The 22,936-nt window shown below is 38.4% G+C and overlaps 1 non-coding gene across 1 annotated transcript; it reads right to left on the reverse strand.

Annotated features, from left to right (window-relative positions):
* Positions 1-11,107: 11,107 nt before the first annotated feature.
* TRNAC-ACA (transfer RNA cysteine (anticodon ACA)) lies at positions 11,108-11,179 on the reverse strand. Its single transcript has one exon. It is a non-coding gene; the product is annotated as a tRNA-Cys (tRNA).
* Between the last annotated feature and the right edge of the window lie 11,757 nt (positions 11,180-22,936).

Here is a 22,936-nt window from a genome sequence, read left to right on the forward strand (position 1 = left end):
CCCTAATTATCATTAGTTCCTTCAAGGTAGATGATACTGCTATTTAACAGATTGGAAAACTGAATCTAGGAGAAATTAGTTGATTGGGTCAGCAACCCAAATCTAAAATGTGGCAGATTAGGGATCGAATCTTAGATCTTTCTGAATTGAAAGTCTTTCACTATGACACATCAATCACTGAGATATCATGGAGGATAAAGAGGGTTTATTTAACTTATATGCAGAGTACATCCAGCCCAGAGAAACGCTGGGCTGGAAGAAGCACAAGCTGGAATCAAGAATGCCGGGAGAAGAAATATCAATAACCTCAGCTATGCAGATGACATCACCCATATGGCAGAAAGTGAAGAGGAACTAAAAAGCCTCTTGATGAAAGTGAAAGAGGAGAGTGAAAAAGTTGGCTTAAAGCTCAACATTCAGAAAGCTAAGATCATGGCATCTGGTCCCATCACTTCATGGCAAGTAGATGGGGAAACAGTGGAAACAGTGTCAGACTTTATTTTGGGGGGCTCCAAAATCACTGCAGATGGTGACTGCAGCCATGAAATTAAAAGACACTTACTCCTTGGAAGAAAAGTTATGACCAAGCTAGACAGCATATTCAGGAGAAGGCGATGGCACCCCACTCCAGTACTCTTGCCTGGAAAATCCCATGGACAGAGTAGCCTGGTAGGCTGCAGTCCATGGGGTCGTGAAGAGTCAGACACAACTGAGCGACTTCCCTTTCACTTTTCATTTTCATGCACTGGAGAAGGAAATGGCAACCCACTCCAGTGTTCTTGCCTGGAGAATCCCAGGGATGGGGGAGCCTGTTGGGCTGCCATCTATGGGGTCACACAGAATCGGACACTACTGAAGCAACTTAGCAGCAGCAGCAGCAGCATACAGCATATTCAAAAGCAGAGACATTACTTTGCCAACCAAGGTCCATCTAGTCAAGGCTATGGTTTTTCCAGTGGTCATGTATGGATGTGAGAGTTGGACTATGAAGAAAGCTGAGCATTGAAGAATTGATGCTTTTGAACTGTGGTGCTGGAGAAGACTCTTGAGAGTCTCTTGGACTGCAAGGAGATCCAACTAGTCCATTCTAAAGATCAATCCTGGGTGTTCTTTGGAAGGACTGATGTTGAAGCTGAAACTCCAATACTTTGGCCACCTCATGTGAAGAGTTGACTCATTAGAAAAGACCCGGTGATGCTGGGAGGGACTGGGGGCAGGAGGAGAAGGGGACGACAGAGGATGAGATGGATGGATGGCATCACTGACTCGATGGACATGAGTTTGAGTGAACTCCGGGAGTTGGTGATGGACAGGGAGGCCTGGCATGCTGCAATTCATGAGGTCGCAGAGTCGGATATGACTGAGCTACTGAACTGAACTGAACTGAAAGTCATATAATATTTGTCCTTAGGTGTCTATCTAATTTCACTTAGTGTGATATTTCCAAAGTTCATATGTGTCATCAGTTCAGTTCAGTCACTCAGTCATGTCTGACTCTTTGTGACACCATGAATCGCAGCACACCAGGCCTCCCTGTCCATCACCAACTCTCGGAGTTCACCCAAACTCATGTCTAATGAATAGGTGATGCCATCCAGCCATCTCATCCTCTGTCGTCCCCTTCTCTTCCTGCCCCCAATCCCTCCCAGCATCACCGGGTCTTTTCCAATGAATCAACTCTTCGCATGAGGTGGGTGGCCAACATGTTGGAATTTCACCTTCAGCATCAGTCCTTCCAAAGAACACCCAGGACTGATCTCCTTTAGAATGGACTGGTTGGATCTCCTTGCAGTCCAAGGGATTCTCAGGAGTCTTCTCCAACACCACAGTTCAAAAGCACCAATTCTTTGATGCTCAGCTTTCTTCATAGTCCAACTCTCACATCCATACATGACCACTGGAAAAACCATAGCCTTGACTAGATGGACCTTTGTTGGCAAAGTACTGTCTCTGTTTTTGAGTATGCTGTCTAGGTTGGACATAACTTTCCTTCCAAGGAGTAAGCGTCTTTTAATTTCATGGCTGCAGTCACCATCTGCAGTGATTTTGGAGCCCTCCAAAATAAAGTCTGATACAGTTTCCACTGTTTTCCCATCTATTTGCCATGAAGTGATGGGACTGGATGCTATGATCTTCATTTTCTGAATGTTGAGCTTTAAGCCAACTTTTTCACTCTCTTCTTTCACTTTCATCTAGAGGCTTTTTAGTTCCTCTTCACTTTCTGCCAAAAGGGTGGTGTCATTTGAGGTTATTGATATTTCTCCCAGCAATCTTGATTCTAGCTTGTACTTCTTCTAGCCCAGCGTTTCTCATGATGTACTCTGCATAGAAGTTAAATAAGCAGGGTGACAATATACAGCCTTGACGTACTCCTTTTCCTATTTGGAGCCAGTCTGTTGTTCCGTGGCCAGTTCTAACTGTTGCTTCCTGACCTGCATACAAATTTCTCAAGAGGCAGATCAGGTGGTCTGGGATTCCCATCTCTTTCAGAATTTTCCACAGTTTATTGTGATCCACACAGTCAAAGGCTTTGGGATAGTCAGTAAAGCAGAAATAGATGTTTTTCTGGAACTCTCTTGCTTTTTCCATGATCCAGCGGATCTTGGCAATTTGGTCTCTCATTCCTCTGCCTTTTCTAAAACCAGCTTGAACATCTGGACGTTCATGGTTCACGTACTGCTGAAGCCTGGCTTGGAGAATTTTGAGCATTACTAGCTCAATATTTGTCATAGCAGGTGTCAAAATTCCATTCCTTACTATGACTAAATAATATCCCATTCCATGTATGCACCACATTTTGTCTATTCATTCATCTATTGTTGGACATTTGGGTTGTTTCTAGCTTTTGAATTTTCTCAATATGTTGCAGTGAACACTGGCATTAAAATATCTGTTTGAGTCCTTGTTTTCCATTCTTTTGGGTACACCTAAAAGTAGAATTACTGGATCATCTGGTAATTCTGGGTTTAATTTACTGAGGAGCTACCAACCTTTTACACAGCAGTTTCACCATTTTACCTTTCCACTTGCAATGTTTGAGGGTTCTAGTTTCTCCACATCCTTGCCAGCAGTTTTATGTATTTTCTTATTTTGTATTGTGTGTGAAATGGTATCTCATTGTGGTTTTTGGTTTGCATATCCCTAAATAACAATGTTGAGTATTTTTTAATTTGCTTCTTTCTGATGCTGCTGCTGCTAAGTCGCTTCAGTCGTGTCTGACTCTGTGTGACCCCACAGACAGCAGCCCACCAGGCTCCCCCTTCCCTGGGATTCTCCAGGCAAGAACACTGGAGTGGGTTGCCATTTCCTTCTCCAATTCGTGAAAGTGAAAAGTGAAAGTGAAGTCGCTCAGTGATGTCCAACTCCCAGCGACCCCATGGACTGCAGCCTACCAGGCTCCTCCATCCATGGGATTCTCCAGGCAAGAGTACTGGAGTGGGTTGCCACTGAACTGTATTTTATCATAATGGAATGGTCACCTTCATTTCTAGCAAAGTTTTCTGCTATTTGGTATATAGCTAAATATTTGCTTTGGTTTATATTTGCATGCTGTATCTTCCTCAATACTTTACTTTTCAGCTGTTTTTGTTCTTGTATTTTGTTGTGGATATATTTTCAAATCATCTGACATTCTTCATCTTTTAAGAGCATAATTCATTAATAGTTGATATAATGACAGATATATGTGAGATTGTATCTACATTTTTTGTCCTTTCTCTTTGTTCCACCATTTGTATGGGTTCTTTTTCCCTGTTATTTTGTTTCTTTTTTGGTTGAATAACTTGTATCACTTCATGTTTTCTATATGTGTTATTCCCCTTTGCTGCCAAAGGAAATTACCACGAATTTAGTGGCTTAAGAAAAAAATTAATTTATTTTTACATTTCTGGAATCTAGAAATCTGGAATCACTTTCATTGGTCTAAAGTAAAGATGTCAGTAGGAATAATTACTTTTGGAAGTAATGAGGGGATAATCTGTTTTGTTGCCTTTTTCACTTTTAAGTGTTCACCTGTATTCTTTACATTGGCCTCTACTCCATCTTCAGAGCACATTATTACATTTGTTCTAATATCATCATATCACATTCTCCTTTTCTGTAGTCAAATCTGTGAGTCCTACCTTTAAAAAAGACATTGATGATTATATTTATAGCCCAAATACATAAATAAAAGCCCAGTTCATAATAATCTTCCTACTTCATGATCCTAAATTTAACCATATATGCAAAATTCCCTTTGCCATATAAGATAGCACTCATATGTTTGAGGGTTCAGAATGTATCTTTAAGGGCCATTTATTCAGAACTATACTAGCTTATAATTTATACAAGCTGTTCTTATTTTCCACTGGTCATCCTGAGAGTTACCACATGTGTCCTTCACTTAAAAAATCTTAAGTGAATCAAAAACTTTACCATTCTTCTGTACAACTTTGGGTCTTAGACTACTTTAGCTTCATTTCTCTTCTTCCAGCTTGTATATTTATATATTTAATTCAATTAATTTATTTTATGAAACATTATAAAATTATTTTATGTAGTCAGTCTTCTTTTGGATTTATCTATATTTACAACTTATTTTGCTTCTCATTCTTTCTTGTAACTCAGACTTTTCATTTGGATCATGTGCCGTAGAGCTTCCTTTTTGAGGGTCTATGGTGCCAGACTTTAAAAATATACAGAATTGAAAGAGACACGTGTACCCCAAAGTTCATCACAGCACTGTTTATAATAGCCAGGACATGGAAGCAACCTAGACGTCCATCAGCAGATGAATGGATAAGAAAGCTGTGGTACACATACACAATGGAGTATTACTCAGCCATTAAAAAGAATACATTTGAATCAGTTCTAATGAGGTGGATGAAACTGGAGCTGATTATACAGAGTGAAGTAAGCCAGAAAGAAAAACACCAATACAGTATACTAATGCATATATATGGAATTTAGAAAGATGGTAATGACAACCCTGTATGCGAGACAGCAAAAGAGACAGATGTATAGAACAGTCTTTTGGACTCTGTTTGGGGGGGGATGATTTGGGAGAATGGCATTAAAACATGTATAATATTATATAAGAAATGAATTGCCAGTCCAGTATTCAAAGCAGGAATACAGGAAGCTTGGGGCTGGTGCACTGGGATGACCTAGAGGAATGGTATGGAGAGGGAGGAGGGAGGGGGGTTCAGGATGGGGAACACATGTACACCCATGGCAGATACATGTTGATGTATGGCAAAACCAATACAATATTGTAAAGTTAAAAAATAACAAAAAAATTTAAAAAGAAAAAAAAAAATTTTCCACAGTTTGTTGTGATCCACACAGTCAAAGGCTTTGGCATAGTCAATAAAGCAGACATAGATGTTTTTTCTGGGGAAAAAAAAATATATATATATACTTGTTTGTTTTAAATATTTTTAATTCCTTTAAACATTTGGAAGATATTTTTGTGGTGTATAGAATCCTAGGTTGCAAATGTAGCCTTTCAGCCTATTGAAGATAGATATAAGTACACTGTAGTCTGGCTCCTGAAGTGGCTCTTGGTAAGTCAGTGGTCAGTCTAACAGCTGCTTCTTTGAAGGTAATCTATTTTCTCTCTTTCTCAAGAGGCTGTCAATATCTTTTCTTCATCTTTAGTGTGTCAGTGTCATGATATATACATAGGAGTGGGTTTCTGTAGCTCTTTTTCCATACTCCATGGGCTTCTTGAATCTGAGAAACTGTATTTTTATCTATTTTGGAAATTCTCAGATACTGTTTCTTCATATATTGCCTGTGTTCCATTGTATCTATCTTTTCATTATGTAACTTGAAATAGACACCCATTAGACTTTCTCTTCCTCTCCTCCGTGTCTCTTACTTACTCTCTTGTATATTCCATCACTTCTATAATCTTTCTGAATAATTTCATTTGAATTATTTCTATTTTTAGTTGTGACTAACATGTTATAAAGCCTGTACATTGATTTTTTCTTTGGGATATGTAAATTTCATTTCCAAAATTTCTAGTCAGTTTATTTTTTCCCTGTAGTTATTATAAAGGTTTCCTTTTATTTTCTTAAACACTACAAAATATGTTTAAAATAATTTACATTTGATAATTACAAACTTATAAAAAGTTTTTGAAATTTGTATAAATTTGTTTCTGCTGATTTATTTTTATCTTTTTTTTCCCTCTTTTTTGATAATTCTCCTGATAGTGCTTTGTTTCCTCCTAGGGTCATTTTTGGCTATGAAATGCTTAATGTCCATAGAAGAGTATTCGGTGGGCCAAAAGGTTCATTTGAGTTTTTGTGTAATATCTGGAATATTTGTGGGCATTCTTTGAGACTTAGGATGAGTTGCTTTTATCTCCAGAGCCTTTCAATTTGCTAATTCTAGGCACCAAGGGGCCCTTCTTATCTTTTATCTTGCCTGTACTTCAGATTTTGATTTACAAAGATGATATGAATTTTAGATGTAAATAAGCTTGAGATCAGACCAGTCAGTCCTAAAGGAAATCAACCCTAAATACTCATGTGAAGGACTGATGCTGAAGCTGAAGCTCCAGTACTTTGGGTACCTGGTGTGAAGAGTCAACTCATTGGAAAAGATCCTGATGTGGGGAAAGATTGAAGGCAAAGAGGCGGGCAGAAGATAAGATGGTTAGATAGCATCACCAACTCATTGGAAGTGAATGTGAGCAAACTCTGGGAGATAGTGGAGGACCTAGAGGAGCCTGGTGTGTGTGCTGCAGTCCCTGGGGTTACAAAAAGTCAGACATGACAGCACCTCAACAACAACAAAACTTGAGGTTTGCCTATTGGCCTAAAGTTCTTGCAGAATCATTTCCACATGACATCCACCTTTATCAACACCAGAGTCAAGGCAAGTTTCCTTGCATTTGCCTAGGACTGGGACAGGATTGTATGGGTTTGTTTAGGTCATTCCTACCTGGGAGAAGTGCCCTTTGAGGCACATATTTAATTGCTCCTGAGCTTTTCTCACTCTAAACCCTGAGACTAAAAATCTAAGCCTTTCACAGGTTCATCAAAACCCATCAAATCTAATGTGGTGTCAGTTCATTACTCATCTCCTTGGAGTCCCACCTTTGTGTAGATTTTGGTGCAATAATTCCGAAGTCTGTTGTCAATTCTATTTAGAAGATTCATAAAATATTTTAACCTGAATCTTTACCTATTTGTTAGCAGAAAGTTGATACAAATACATGACCTATAAAATTAACAGAAAGAGAAAATAATGTCTATGTTTCTTAACTTTCTTTTATAGTTTCCTTTTCTTGCTCTGTGTTTCACTTTGTGTAGTTTCTGATCTTGTTTCCATTTCTCAAATTCTGTCTTTATATATGTTTAAACAGTTGTTCAACCTTCGCATTGATTTAGATATGGGATGCATATAAGACTTTAGGGTATAAAGCAAAGATGTTAAGGATGATTGGATGAGTTTGGACAGATGTACACTTTTGTGTAATCACCACTGCAATTAGAATCTAAAACATTTCCATACCTCAGTAAATTCTAAATTCCTTCATGTCTCTTTCAAGTCTTTAATCCCTTCACCAGGCCACTCTGTTCTAATATTGACAACCAAAGCTTAGTTTTGTCTCTTCTGCTCTAATATTTTATATAAATGGTATCATACTGAGTATATTATTTTATATCTGGATACTTACTCTCAGCATTATATTTTTCAAATTAATGTATATTATTCTGTCTGTTAGTACTTCATTCATTTTTGTTCTGAGTAGCATTCCATTGTTTGAGTATGCAACAACAATGTGTTTATCTATTTACCTGACATCTGGATTATTTTCAGATCTTTGTTATTATAATGCTTCTTATATGATTTTTTTTTTTTTTTTTGTGGAGCTATGTTATCATTTCCCTTGGGTTATTACCTAAAAGTAGATTTACTAGGGCAGTTTACTTGAAAAATCCTTCACCAGAAAGTTTTCAAATTTGATAAAAAATAAAAAAAATCAGCGAAGCACAAATAGAGCAGGATAAGTGCAAATAAAACCATATAATAACTAACTAATTTAAAGTTAAAGATAAAGAATATATCTCAAAGATATTCCGGGGGGGGGGGGAACTTTACCCACAAGGGGACAGCAAAATTGAATTGTCATAAGAAAAATTGAATCACAAAAGACAGTGGAATGACATCATCACAATGGTGAAAAAAACTGTTGACAGATTCTGCTGCTACTGCTACTGCTAAGTCACTTCAGTCGTGTCCGACTCTGTGTGACCCCATAGATGGCAGCCCACCAGGCTCCCCCGTCCCTGGGATTCTCCAGGCAAGAACACTGGAGTGGGTTGCCATTTCCTTCTCCAATGCATGAAAGTGAAAAGTGAAAGTGAAGTCGCTCATTCGTGTCTGACTCTTCGCGACCCCATGGACTGCAGCCTACCAGGCTCCTCCGCCCATGGGATTTTCCAGGCAAAAGTACTGGAGTGGGGTGCCATTGCCTTCTCCTGACAAATTCTATATCAAAGGAAAATTTTTTTGTAAAATAAAAATGAGATATAGATATCTGAGATCTTGGGTCATTTAAAGAAATGTATTCTTTGTCATATGTGCTGAATAGTATGGTAGACTGTTTCCTTTTTTGTTAATATTTTATTGGTTCAGTGTAATCTGAATGTACCTTCATGGCATGACTTGAGGATGCTTTCCTTTAGAGGTTTCATTTGTTTCTGTTGGGAACTGATGGGCATTGCTGATGTAGTACCACATCAGTCCTCTTTGAGGATCTGGGCTTAAAGTAGGGGACTTCTCTCCAACCTCTGTGCTGTGCTAAGTCGCTTTAGTTGTGTCTGACTCTTTGCGACCTTATGGACTGTAGCCCACCAGGCTCCGCTATCCATGGGATTCTCCAGGAAAGAATACTGCAGTGGGTTGCCATGCCCTTCTGTCTGTCAGGGGATCTTCCCAGCCCAGGGTTCGAACCGGCATCTCTTGCGTCTCCTGCACTGGCAGGCAGGTTCTTTACCACTAGCGCCACCTGGTCATGTGGGCTCAAAAGAGCACAACACTGATAATAAGCATTTATCCTGAGATAACCTGGTTTCCGTGTTCTCTTTCAGCCAGTCTTCCTCAAATCTTGTTTTAGCTCCTTGTTGCTGCTGCTGTTCTCCCTTTCTTTCTTTCATTCTTTCCTTTCTTCGTCCCTCTTCCTTCCTTATGCATTTGCAATTTTTTATAAAGTTTCTTTCAGTACATTCAGGAATTAGCTATATTGTCATGGGGTGAGTGAGGGGATGTTTCTTTGAAACTGCCCTACTGCAGAGAGTGGCTGATATGTGCCTTATCTGTAGGTTGGGAGGGTCGACCCTGCCATATTTAGTCTCAGTTAGTTTTCCCTTTGTGAGAGGGAGACATGAATAAGGCGTCAAGATGACACTGAGGGTCGTCCAGGCAGTGTTTGTGCAAAGTGAGTACTTTGCAGCCATTGGTTACACAGCAGTTAGCGCGTAGAAGGTGTTGAATTATTCCTTGTCAAATGAGCCAGTAGATGAACAGATTACCTCCTGTGGCCCGAAGAGAGAAAAATTGGAGCATGCTTCACAGTTTTGCTCCCTCAAGCTGGAGAGAGTCTTGGCAATGCTGGCCGCCTTTCTGTGAAGACATGCTGGGAGCCAACTAGAAATAAAAGGAAAATGTGAAGAGAGTTTCTTGTGTGTATGGGATTCTACTGGGAATGCTTGAGAAGGGTAAATGGAAGATGTGAGAAACATGTTGACAGGATAAAACACAAGGAGATGACTAGCAAACTTGAGAACAGCTGCAAAAGGAATGAACACAGAACAATAACAATCAGAAATTGCCAGGAGGGGAAAATACTGAATTAGTTGGATGTTGTTTTTCATCTCAAGCCCTATTGTCTGAGAAGCAGCTGTATGTAGCGCACACACTCTACTTTCTCTTCCTCACTGACAGGCCACCGACTATTTTTCTTAGATTCTGTTTGTATAATTTAACTTTTATTAACTTAAGAAAAACTCCTACACTAGCTGACTCTCTTACATACATTATTTTAACTAATACTTAAAACAGCACAGTGAAATGAGTACTTTTTAATTCTCCTTTTTCCCAGTTAATAGAATTGAACTTACTTTCTTAAAATTCTTTCCTTTGATTTGTAAGACGAGATTCAGAGTCTTCCCAGTAGCATTGTTTCCTTAGATTGTCTCCTCTTGATCCACAGCTCAGATTTCTCAGCAATGATCATGGCATAAAACAGATTCTACCTTAAATATACCTGAATTCCATGATGAATTTTTGTGTCTTACATGTATACAAGAGGGATTGGGTAGGTCTTTAGCATTTGGAATTTAATTATTAGTCTGGTTGCTTTTTAGTCTGTTATAGTCTTTCTCTTTGGTTGACAGATGTTTTCAAGAATTTGCTTTTTACTTACTTTCTTTATTCCTTTCTGCAATAATAAATCAATGCCAATTCAGGAGCCTTGAATCTTAATGAGAAAAAAAAAAATTAGAGAACTAAAACAATGCATTACTATACAGAATGGGTGCCATGAAACCCAGAAGTTTCAAAGCTCTGAATTTGGTAGCAGTAACTTGAGAAAGGAAAAAATGATTCATTATGCAATTTAGTGTCCACAGGGTAAAAACATGGTTTGCAGGTAGCTCACATGTTACTGAAATTTCTCTTGTTTTTCCTTATAGAAAAGATATTATATATAACATGGTGAACAACACACTAAAAAGCATCTCTCCAGAAAATACATCCTGTATTGAGGCTGCCTTTTTTTTTAAACTATATTTTTATCTCTTTGAGGACCTTATGACAAAGCATAAACTATAGTACAATTCAGTGAAAGCAATTCTGCAAGGGCAAACATGATGCAGTCCAGGAGTTTAGCTCCCATATGTAATTTAGGAATATAAATGTGTGTGTGTGTGTGTGTATACACATATACAAATGCACATATATGCATATATAGGTAGGTAGGTGAAGTTGCTCAGTTGTGTCCAACTCTTTGTGACCCCACAGACTGTAGCCTACCAGGCTCTTCCATCCATGGGACTTTCCAGGCAAGAGTACTGGAGTGGGTTGCCATTTCCTTCTCCAGAGGATCTTCCCGACCCAGGGATCGAACCCAGGTCTCCTGCATTGTAGGCAGATGCTTTACCGACTGAGCCAGCAGGGAAGTCTATGTATATATACACATGGCTATATATATGTATGTATATATGTGTTATTAGTTATATATACACATATATGTATATATGTGTTATTAGTCTCTCAGTTATGTCTGACTCTGCGACCCCATGGACTGTAGCCCACCAGGCTCCTCTGTCCATGGGGATTCTCCAGGCAAGGAGACCGGAGTGGGTTGCCATGCCTTCCTCCAGGGGTTCTTCCCAACCCAGGGATCTAACCCAGGTCACCCTCATTGCAGGTAGATTCTTTATCATCTGAGTCACTAGGGAAGCCCATATATATCTGTAAATTAGGTTCACTTTAAATGACAATTAAAAGTTTTTAAATATATACACACCTGTATATGTACATATTTAAAAAATTTTTAGCTTGTTATTTAAAGTGTACCTTTTGATGAGTTTTGACAAATTTGTATACTCCTATATGCATGTATTTACCACAAGCATTTCTATCTCCCCCCAAATTCTTGTGCCCTGAGTCTCCCTCACACCAGCTAAACCACAGATGATGTGCTTTCCATCTCTAAAGGTTTAGATTGATTTCTAGAGTTTCATGTAAATAGACTCATCAGTATGTACTGTTTTGTGTCTGACTTTCTTTGCTCAGTGTAGCGCTTTGGAGACTCATCCATGTTGTGTGAATCACCAGTTTGTTCATTTTCTATCTGCTGTCTAGTATTTCATTGTATAAGTAGGCCACATTTTAAAGTCCAGGAGAAGTTTCTTTACATAAACTGTCAATGACCTGATCCATTTGGACTGAGCATTTTTAATAGAGTTTTATTGCGACCTCATGGACTGTAGCCCACCAGGCTCTTCCGTCCATGGAATTTTCCACACAAGAATACCGTAGTGGGTTGCCATTTCCTTCTCCAGGGGATCTTCCTGTCCCAGGGATTGAACCCAGGCTTCCAGCATTGCAGGCAGACTCTTTACCATGTGAGCCACTAGGGAAGCCCCTAATATTATTAGTATCAATTCCCCAATAGAATGCTTTGATTACACAATATATTTAAATGCTAATGTAGCAAGATATTAAAGTTCATTGGTCATTATTAGCTAAAACCTCCAGAAAATAAATGAAATAGATGGCAAATAATCCCACATTTCAAACTGAGGTGCAAATCTACCTGAATGGAACTTACAAAGTAGGTAATCAAGAACTGTTTTTTCCAATTTTTTTTCACTTGTGACCTCAATTATCTGAAAGATGTTGGAGAGACGAAGAGAGTGGTTGGGAATTCGAGCTGCAGCTTGTTCAAGAGTGGTGTTTGGTAGTCCTGTGGACGCATGGGGCAGTGGAGTTGAAAATTCTCCCTTCTCTTTATGCCAAGTGAAACTTCAAGGGCTTCCAGGAGGCCACTTGGAGGACTTGATTGTTTGCACCTGGAGTCTGTGAAGATGCAGAGGCTGGTACTGGACTTATACCAGGAGGTCTAAAAGTGAAGGGAGTGGCCTGCCTGACACAGTGGAGGGTGGTAGCTCCATTGTAGAAGTGCTTGTGCTGTGCTCTTAGCAATGATGAGGTTTCTGAGGATCAAAAGTATGTGTGTATGTGTTATCAGTGGGGGGAGGAGGGATGGAGGGAAAGGTAGAGAGAAAGAGAGGGACACAGAAAGGATGGAAGAGAGAAAAGAAAGGAGAAAGGAGGAGAGGGAAAGGCAGAGGGAGAGGGAGCACCTGAGACCATATTAAAGGGATATTGTCCAGGCAGGGTGCCTGGAGAGATGCTAAAACACCAAGAATCAATAAGAGATTATATGGGAAAATTTCTACATACAACCAGAGGTTGAAAGGAGGTGTATTATCCATATTAGGGAATGTAGGAAAATTACAACACTTGATTGAGGGGGCTTCTCCACAGAATCCATGAAAGCATCCCAAGACAAAGATCAGCTTGAAAATCTCTTAAGTCCAGAGAGCCCTGATATGAGCATAGGGCATGCCAGTCAAATGTCTTGACTCCAGACCTGCCTCCAAGCCTCTTGCACATCCCCTGTCTTCAGAAGCAACCTGGTAAATAGGAGAAGACATACAGAAGCAGAGAAGTAGAAAATAAACCAAACACAAACATTTAAAGCAGGTCTAGGCTGGGAAAGGGCAGACATTTTAACTCCAAATGAAGCCTAGATTTTATTTATTTTATTCTTACACCTTTGGATGAGGAACTGCTAAGTGGTGACTGCTTTATGATTTAGAAACAGCATCCATGGAGCAGATATGACATAGGCCTGTATGTATTAACGGGAAAAGGGGAAGAAAAGGATAACACTTTCTTCCCTCTGATTGCATTCCGTAGGCCTAACTTGTTCAAAATTCGTATCATTTTTATATAATTATATTGTATTTAACAAATCATTGCAATTTATTTTTTAAAATAGAGTTTACTGGACAAAACATAAAATAACTAACAATTGCCAGCCACCAGTGTGCTACCAGTGTGAAATCATTGCTATGATTTTTAAAAATTAAAAAAAAATTTTATTTTATATTGGAGTATATTTGATTAACAACAACATATTAGTTACAGGTATACAACAAACTGATTCAGTTCTACCCATGTAAGTATCCATTCCTTTTCAAATTCTTTTTCCTGTTTAAGTTATTGTAGAATATTGAGTTGAGTTCCCAGTAGGTCCTCCTTGGTTATCGATTTTAGATACAGCAGTGTGTACATGTCCCCACATCACCATACCCATGTAATTGTTAACCACCATGCCATCACCAGTGGGTTATTCACAGGCTGGTGGTTCTATTTTCATAAATGTGTGTGCGTGCGCGCGTGCTATGTTGCTTCAGTCGTGTGCGACTCTTTGCAACCCCATGGACTGTAGCCCATCAGGCTCCTCTGTCCATAGGATTCTTCAGGCAAGAATACTGGAGTGGGTTGCCATTTCCTACTCCAAGGGATCTTCCTGACCCAGGGATTGAACCCAGGTCTCCTGTGGCTCCTGCACTGCAGGTGGCTTCTTTACCACTGAGCCACTGGGTAGTAAGTGCATGTCGCCACCCCACCACATCCATCTAACTATTTTCATATACCACACAGTGCAGCAAATAATGATTTAATTTTTAAAAGAGACTTAGTTTATAAAATGGACAATTTTGAAAATAAGATCTCTTTTAGGAGACTTTGCAGTTTGAAATGTCTCAGCCTCCTAGATGTGTTGTATCCAGAGTCGTTTTCTGGATGCATGACTTTGAGCTAATTCTCCAGAAGTATCAGCTCACTGATACACACTGGCTGGTAGAGAGAGTTTACAGTGGGAACAGGTGTTTCTAGGTAAACAGCTGGGATACTTGCTCAAAGTGGGTGGATAAACTGTGGTTCATGTAATTTGGAGCAGAATCCCAAGCGGCGTCCTCCACTCTAAGTCACTCAGTCATGTCCGAGTCTGTGCGACCCCATAGATTGTAGCTGTCCAGGCTCCTCTGTCTACGGAATTCTCCAAGTAAGAATACTGAAGTGGATTGCTATGCCCTCCTCTAGGGGATCTTCCTGACCCAGGGATTGAACCCGTGTCTCTTACATCTCTTGCATTGACAGACAAGTTTTTTACCACTGTCACCACCTGGCACCAAGCAGCAGTTGACTTCATTCCATGGCAAGAATAAAGTGGCAAGAGGTAGGTGAGCTACCAGGTCCTTGGTCGAATGAAGGACCAAGTCACAGTGAAGTCAGGAGATAACTCGGTCCAGGTCAGAATGCAGGTGATTGTTATCCACCCTGCATGCTCTGGACACCATGAGTGAAGTAGAAGAAGTAACCGCAGAAACCACCTATTATATGTGGGGAATTAAGATTTCATCTCTATCATGTCACCAGCATTGCTTTTGCCAAACTCATTTATAACCTTTTGGGTGGAAGAAGTCAGTGATTTACTCTGAGACCTTGTGTTACTGTCTTATTTTCATACCTAGATGCGTTTGGTCCTTCCCTCCTTCTTGAAACATTTTGTTCACTGTTCTTCTCGGGCACACTTTCAGGGTCCTCCTTCTATCTCAGTGGTCTTTCCTCCTCTGTCTCCTCTATTGTTTTAGAATGGTTTTTATTGGATTTTTTTATATTGCAATGGCATAGTTCTCCATCTGCATGTTTATTTTATTCTCTAACCAAATGTATTCTCTAGGCAGTTTCAACCATCCCATGCTTTTAAATATTGTGTATTCACTGACAGGCATCCCAGCATATCTTTATCCTTGACCTTTACCTAGATTCTACTTCCATATCCAGCTGCTTATTCAACATGCCACCTGGATGGAGTTTACCTTCAAACCTGCTTTTCACCTTGTGTCCTTTTATCAGTAAATTGTAACTTTAATCTCAGTGCTCAGAGTGGAAAAAAAAAATGTAAGGTCATTCTGGCATCCTCTTTTTCTCTGATGTTCTATATCTGTTACAGGCTGAATCATGCCCTGGCAAAATTCATCTTTTGAAGCACTAATCCATTGGTACCTTGAAATGTGACTATATTTGGGGATAGAGTCTTCTTTAAAGAGGTAATTAGGGTAAAAAGAGGCCATGTGGATAGGTTCTAATTCAACATCATTGGGATCCCTACAAGAATGGGAGATTAGGGCACAGTCACTCACAGAGGAAAGGCTGCACGAAGACACAGAGATGATCGTCATCTACAAGTCAGGAAGAGAAGATCTCAGAAGAAATGAATCCTGCTGACACCTTAATCTTGGACTTTCAGCCTCCAGAACTATGAGAAATAAATGCCTGTTATTTAAACCACCTGATGTGTGGTATTTTGTTGTGGAAGCCTTGGAAAACTAATATGATATCTAATCCATCAGCAAATTCTCTTGATTTTAATTGAAAACATATAACCCAAATCTGTTATGTTTGGGTTATGTTCCTCTCATTCCCTATGTTCCTCTCATTCCAATGTCACTACAACTTTTTTTTGGATGACTTGAATACCATCTTAACTAAAACCCTGCTTTCCTTCCAAGTTATTTCTGTCCAGCAGCCAGAGTGGCTCATCAAAAACTTCTCATGGCTTCCCAGAATAAAATAAAAAAATTCTTACCCTGAATTAGCAAGGAGATCAAACAGTTAATCCTAAAGGAAGTCAACCCTGAATATTCATTGGAGGGACTGATGCTGAAGCTAAAGCTCCAATACTTTGGCCACCTGAGAGGAAGAACTGACTCTTTGGAAAAGACCCTGATGCTGGGAAAGATTGAAGGCAGGAGGAAAAGGGGATGACAGAGGATGAGATGGTTGGATGGCATCACTGACTCAATGGACGTGAGTTTGAGCAAACTGTGGGAGATGATGAAGGACCGGGCGGCCTGGTGTGGTGCAGTTCATGGGGTTGCAGTCAGTCAGACATGACTGAGCGACTGAACAACAGCAACGTGATTTGTCCCCACTTCTTCCCATCCTGACTCAGGTATCTTTCATCTCTCTCTTTGTGGCTGACTCCTTCTTCCTCTTACTCAAGTACTCACTTTATCTTTCATACATCTGCCTGGAGATACACAGAAATTTCCTCTCTTACTTTCTGCAAGTCTTTGCCCAAATATTGTCTCATCAAGGGAAGTTCCTGATTAAACCACAATAACGTGGCATTTCCATTCCATTCATTCTCAATCTCTTCATATTTTCTTTTTCTTTGTTGCACCTATCAAATTAAATATGTATTATTAACTTTAGTCTGACCCTCTAGAATGTATACTCCAATATTGGCAATATTTTTATTTTTTTAACTGCTTCATTGTTGACCCTTATCATAGAACATGGCACTTATCAGTACTTGAAAAATATTTGCTAATAACTGAATTAATGTCTACTGCTGAGCTTACTACAAGATTGACTCAGGAAAGGAAAGGAATAATGGTATATTGAATGCATTGGTACCAGTACTTGGGACAAATTGCAAAAAAAAAAAAAAAAGGAATGCTGTTGAATTGTAAACATGGTTTTGATAGGCTAAACAAGTCTTCAAAATTGAACAATTCAAAGTGGTTATCCAAATAACTATTTGCTTGTTCCTATAGAGTATCTGCAGAAGGCTACTGATACATTAATGCAATACTTATGGTTAATTTGCCAAAGATGGTAATTTTGGAGAGATTGTTCTAGTTTCTGCACCCACGTGTTTCTTTTTCCTTTTTGTTTATTCTGCTTACTTATTTTCTCTTCCTTCTATCTCAGTACAGTGAAATTTGAACTATGAGACCCTAGAAAAGAGAATAAGGATCATTATATGGGGAAAAAATTCCATGTCAAATTTATAAAATATTTTGTAGAAGTCGGAGCTTCCCAGGGCTATCTAGCCTTAGAAGGTGGTATAGTCTCTGTTAGTGTTAATGTTATGGTTGGAGGAATATTGGTGGGAGTGTTGCAGAGATGGACAAAAGGACTGGATTTTTATTTCAGATGGCCTTAGGTTAACTGATTTTTTACCAGCATTTTTAGGGGAAAGGGTACAGAAACGATACCAAAAACAATATATCCATTAACACTGATGGAAGACAGTGTAGTCATATGGCCATTTATTTATAATCATTCTTTTCCTCTGTTAGAAAATCACAAACCAATTTAGTGACTAAAGTTAATAAGTGAGCAGTAATGATGGCAAGACATCAATGCTATCAATGATTATAAGGTTTTGTGGAGTTTGATGCATAAAGCAGAGTACCCAAGCCAGTACTCTGAGACAACCTAGAGGGATAGAGTGGGGAGGGAAGTGGGGGAGTTCAGGTTGGAGGGGGACACATGTTTTACCTATGGCTGATTCTTGATGTATGGCAAAAACCATCACAATATTGTAATTATCCTGCAATTAAATAAATTTATTAAAAAGTTGAAAAAATTATGTATACATGATAAATATCTAGTCTTGAAAATCAGTATATTTAATTTAAATGACTCATAAATAGCTAGAATTAGCCTTTGGGTGCCCTGGATCTTTCTCCCAGGGAGTAAAGGGTTTATTTTCTTTTTTCTTTCTTTCCTTTTTTTTTTTTGATAAGAGCAAGATATCTAAAATCAGACATGTTCATGTTCAAGTCATGGCTCTAACACTTACCAACCATAGGAGAATTTTCGTTAATTTCCACGAAACTGAGATTCCTTATTTATGAATGGAGTCTAACAATAGTATACATTCCAACTTATTCTATAGAGTCATATTGAGAATTATTTGTAGCAAAATATGTAAAGCATTTAGCATAAAGGCTAACTCATAGCAAGTGCTCAGTATAATTTAGAATAAGCAGTGCATACAGTGATAATAACTAAAGAAATATAATTATTGTGTTTGCACTAATTGTCCTCAGGGGAACAGATATGAAAGGTGTGAGTCTATTATTAATAGTTTATGTTGCAGGTGGGTCAGCCACCCTATGACAGTGCATCAGCCTTGGCAGTCTCTGTGTCCCTATCTCAGACTCCACTTTCATTTGCTGCGTAAATTACAGGATAACACAAGGTAAGATCAACCCTGGTATAATAAACTGGGAAATCTGCACAGCCTGCTGGGGTGGCTGTGTCCTCATTATTGGAGAAGAAAATGTATTCAGCATTGTCCAGGCCCTTTTGTGCTTGCATTTCCATATTGATTAAACCTCACCATTCCTCACTTCTTCAAATTGCTCTCTTGCACCTCATCTCCTTGTTGCCTTGCCATCTGTTTAATGTGTTTCTTGCTGGCCTGATGATCTAATCTTCACTTTTCTTTGCGTGTTTTCCATGATCAGTCAAGTAAAAATAAAAATGATAAGTGAGAATCTCTCTTTCTGATTCTTTGCATAATGTTATCTAATTCACTGTATCCCTATCAAATGGGTGTTACAGATGTTTCTACCTGACAAATAAAGAAACTGCCCCCTGACCTTAAAACTGCCAAGGGGAAGAACTGCTATTTGAAATCTAGGTCCGCTGCTTTTACCTCGAGTCTACTTTTTCCATTGTTACAGGTAATACTATGTGTTAAATGACATGGAAAAAGTTGAACTCAGTAAAGCAAGGTCCCTGCCTACAGAGAGCTTACAGTCTAGATCAGATTTTTTTTTTTTTTTTGAAGCATTTGTATTGCCTATAGGTAATAGAAATGAATGCAGCTGTTCATGGACAAGTCACAGCAGATGGTGGGAAATAAGAGTTCATTTCTCTGAAATGCATCAGAGAATGCATTTTTTTCTTTTAAAAAGAACTGTTGCTACTTTGTATCCTTCAGGGAAGCTTGTCCTTCACTGCTGCCTTCAGAATTGTTAAGAGAAACAGAAAATCTAAATTTTTGTGTGTTGTATCTTACTTCTAGGTGTTAGAAACTAAAAGGACAATAATAAACCCCCAAAGTTTTATATATATATATATATGTATATATATATATATATACACACACACACACAGAATGAGTAGAGATTGTTTTTATTCCCCAAAGATGTCTGCCAAACTGATTCCTTTTCTTATTCTGCAGCACTGACCTCTGGAATGTTATCAGATCAGTCTTGATTTAGCTTGATATTTGAGAACTTGGCTGTTTATTGTATAACCCAAGTTTATGTTGTGAATTGCAAAGCTTTGTGACTGATGGGTGCTGCAGACCAAGATGAGGTTGCCTTGGGTCCATATGCAGATTAGTTTATGTGTAAAGGTGACTGCTATGCTTTCAAGGGTTCTGATGTGATTCTTGCTCATACAGATGTTGTTGTCTGCAACTGAGAGGTTTTGGGATCTGTATATGTTTTTGTGTGTTGGAGACTCTGGCTAATTTTCTGCTATGCTGATTTTATTTTATACAATTTAAATAAGTAAATCATGTTTGATTTAACCTTCATTTTTCTATATTAGGTATTTCTGCCAATTTTTATTCATTTTAGCATTTGTCAATAGAGTGTTTTTTTCTGGGTTCAAGAAAAGATAAAATGGACTTGCTCCAGTCTGTAGACTGAGGACTGTAGACCTCTGGTGTAGGTCCTAAACTAACATGTGCTTATTAGACACAAGAACTGATGGTCCAGAGTTGCAACAAAAAACAGAAGCGAGACAAGTGATTTCAGAAGTTCTTTGGGAAGATTTCAAATGTGAGCCTGTTGGGAGCAACACGGACCTGGTCACAAAGTGTGCAAGAATCATGATGGGTAGACCTTGGAAGGGCATTCCAATTATGGAGGAAACAGAAAGATTTAAAGGTAGAAAATAATTAACAAAGTGTGTTGTAGGAATCCAAAATGAAAGCAGTCTAAATACATGAAACTTCCTAGAAAGGATTATTGAATGATAAGTGTCAAGAGCTTTAGATTATATCCAGTAATGGTGGAAAGGACTTTGATTTTCTTAAAAATTTTTGATTTTATTAATATTTCTATTTCTTTGATGTGCATACAAGTTAGTTTAAGGCACTTGGAATATTATAATGAATTATAAACCCCCTTCCTTTCCTCAGGGTGTGTACAGTTTAATGAATGAGATAGCCATGGGTCACATATAAGCATGACCTAAACACGGTATTAAATTGTGTTGAAGCATATAACAATAGGAGGGCCTAGGAGCATCTGTAAAAACGGAAATGAATTCTTAGATGTTTGAGATAAGATTTGAAAGATGAATGAGGTTAACCTGGAGAAGGGGAAGATAAAACTGTGTATCAAGGCCCTGAGGAGAAAGAAGTATGGCTCTTGAGGATGAGAAGGAAGACCAGTGTCACTAACACACAGAGACGGGAAGACTGGCACAAAATGAGGCTTGGCCAAGATAGGAAGGCTCTAAATGATCCTGGTCTTTATTCTAAGATTCACGGAAAGCCACGAAATGGTTTAAAGTGGGGAGATGACGTAGTTCCATCTGGATTTCTAAGAGGTAACTAACCGGAGGAGCTAGGAATCCTTGAACCCTTTGGCCTAACCAATCTTTTTCCTCCTAAGGAAGCATGGAAATCATCAGCACAAAGAAGACCAAGGATATAAAGTGAAATTTAGTTAATATTTGGAGTACGTTAGGCATCTGCGTTGTGGCACTTCAGCATCCTCTCAGCCACACCTCTTACCCTGGTATCTTGAGGTTTTATTGACCAGACTTTTGCAGGTGAAATGGGTCAGTACCTGGGCTCAGGCCTGAATCTGTGTCTTTCACTTGCTTCTCTGACAGCCTAGAGTCTCTTTTGCATCCAATTTGCACATGCAAATTGGAAGTGTGGGGAGCTACTGCCATTGGGGCTACCCTTGACCATGGTGGGTACAGGCAATAGATAAATGCTTCCCATTAGTCTATTGAGGTGGACAATTCAGACAGTTCTGCAACAGTTTTCCAGGAAAGGATTCTTTTTTGTTTGTTTATATATTTGTTTTGCTTCAGGTTTATTGAGGTATGATTGACAAAAATTCTATATATTTAGGTTGTAAAATGTAATATTTTTTATTAGAATATAGTTGCTTTATACTACTGTGTCAATTTCTGCTATACAATGTAATTTTTAAAGGTGCACAGTATGATGGTTTAATGTGCGTATACATTGTAATGCAGTGTGTCACAATGATTACTACAATCAAGTTAATTAATATATCCATCACCTCACATAGTAACTTTGTGTGTGTGTGTATGTATGATTAGAACACTTAAGATCTGTCTTAGCAAATTTCAAGTATACAATATTTTTAATAGTAATCACCAATCTCTACATTAGCTCTCCAGAACTTATTCATCTTATAACAGAGAACTTATACTCTTTGAGTATAAGTTCCCTTCTCTATTTTCCCTATCCCCAGCCTGTGGCAACTACCATTCTACTCTCTGGTTCTGTGAGTTGGACATCCTTTAGATTTCATGTATAAATTAGATCATATAATATTTGTTTTTGTGATTGGCTTATTTCACTTGGCAAAATGTCCTCCATTTTCATTCATGTTGTCACAATGGCAGGATATCCTTACTTCTTAAGGATGAATAATATTCACTTATATAGCTACATCAATCCATATACTACATTTTCTTTACCCATTCATCTATCTGTGGACAGTTAGGTTGTTTCTCTGTAGCTTAACTCCCCTTTGGTTTTTTTTTTTTTTGTTTTCTTTTTGAGATGGCCTTTCTTTCCTAATGATACTAGTCAGCCAAATGTGGTCACTGACATGGATTTCTTATTGCTCCAGTATCAACTTTTCCATTTAGACTGTATTGTTTGACCAAGATGAAATTAACTTAAAAATCAGTAACAATTTAAGTAAAAATCCCCAAACAGGTAGAGGTTCAAAAACACATTACTATATTAATCCAAAGTCAAAGAAGAAATCCTAAGTAAAATTAGAAGATACTTAGAACTGAACACAAGCAATAGTACTTGTGGATACAATCAAAATATTATTTTGAGGAAAATTTTTATCCACAAATGTTCATATTAACCTAGGAAGAAAAACTGAAAATTTTAATCAAGCATTCAGTTGAAGACATTTATAAAAGCTTAACAGTTCAATCCCCCAAAAGTAAAGTAATAAAAACAAAAATAGAAGTTAATGTAATGAAAAGACGAATTTAAAGAAGTTAAGCAAAGCCAAAGATTGGTTCTTTGAAAAGGTTTACAAAAGGTTACACAAACCTATGGTAAAGTTGGTTACAAAAAATGTACCACTCTCAGGTCATAGAATATACATTCCTGCAGATTGAGTAAATATTACCAAGAGTTTCTAATTTATATCCTTCTCAGTAGTGTGAAAGCATTTGTCAACAGCCTCACCTTCTTCATCTTATTGACAAAATCAACACGATTTATTAGAATTAACAACATAGG

The sequence above is a fragment of the Bos mutus genome, chromosome 29, assembly GCF_027580195.1.
Source record: "Bos mutus isolate GX-2022 chromosome 29, NWIPB_WYAK_1.1, whole genome shotgun sequence".
Lineage (NCBI taxonomy): Eukaryota > Metazoa > Chordata > Mammalia > Artiodactyla > Bovidae > Bos > Bos mutus.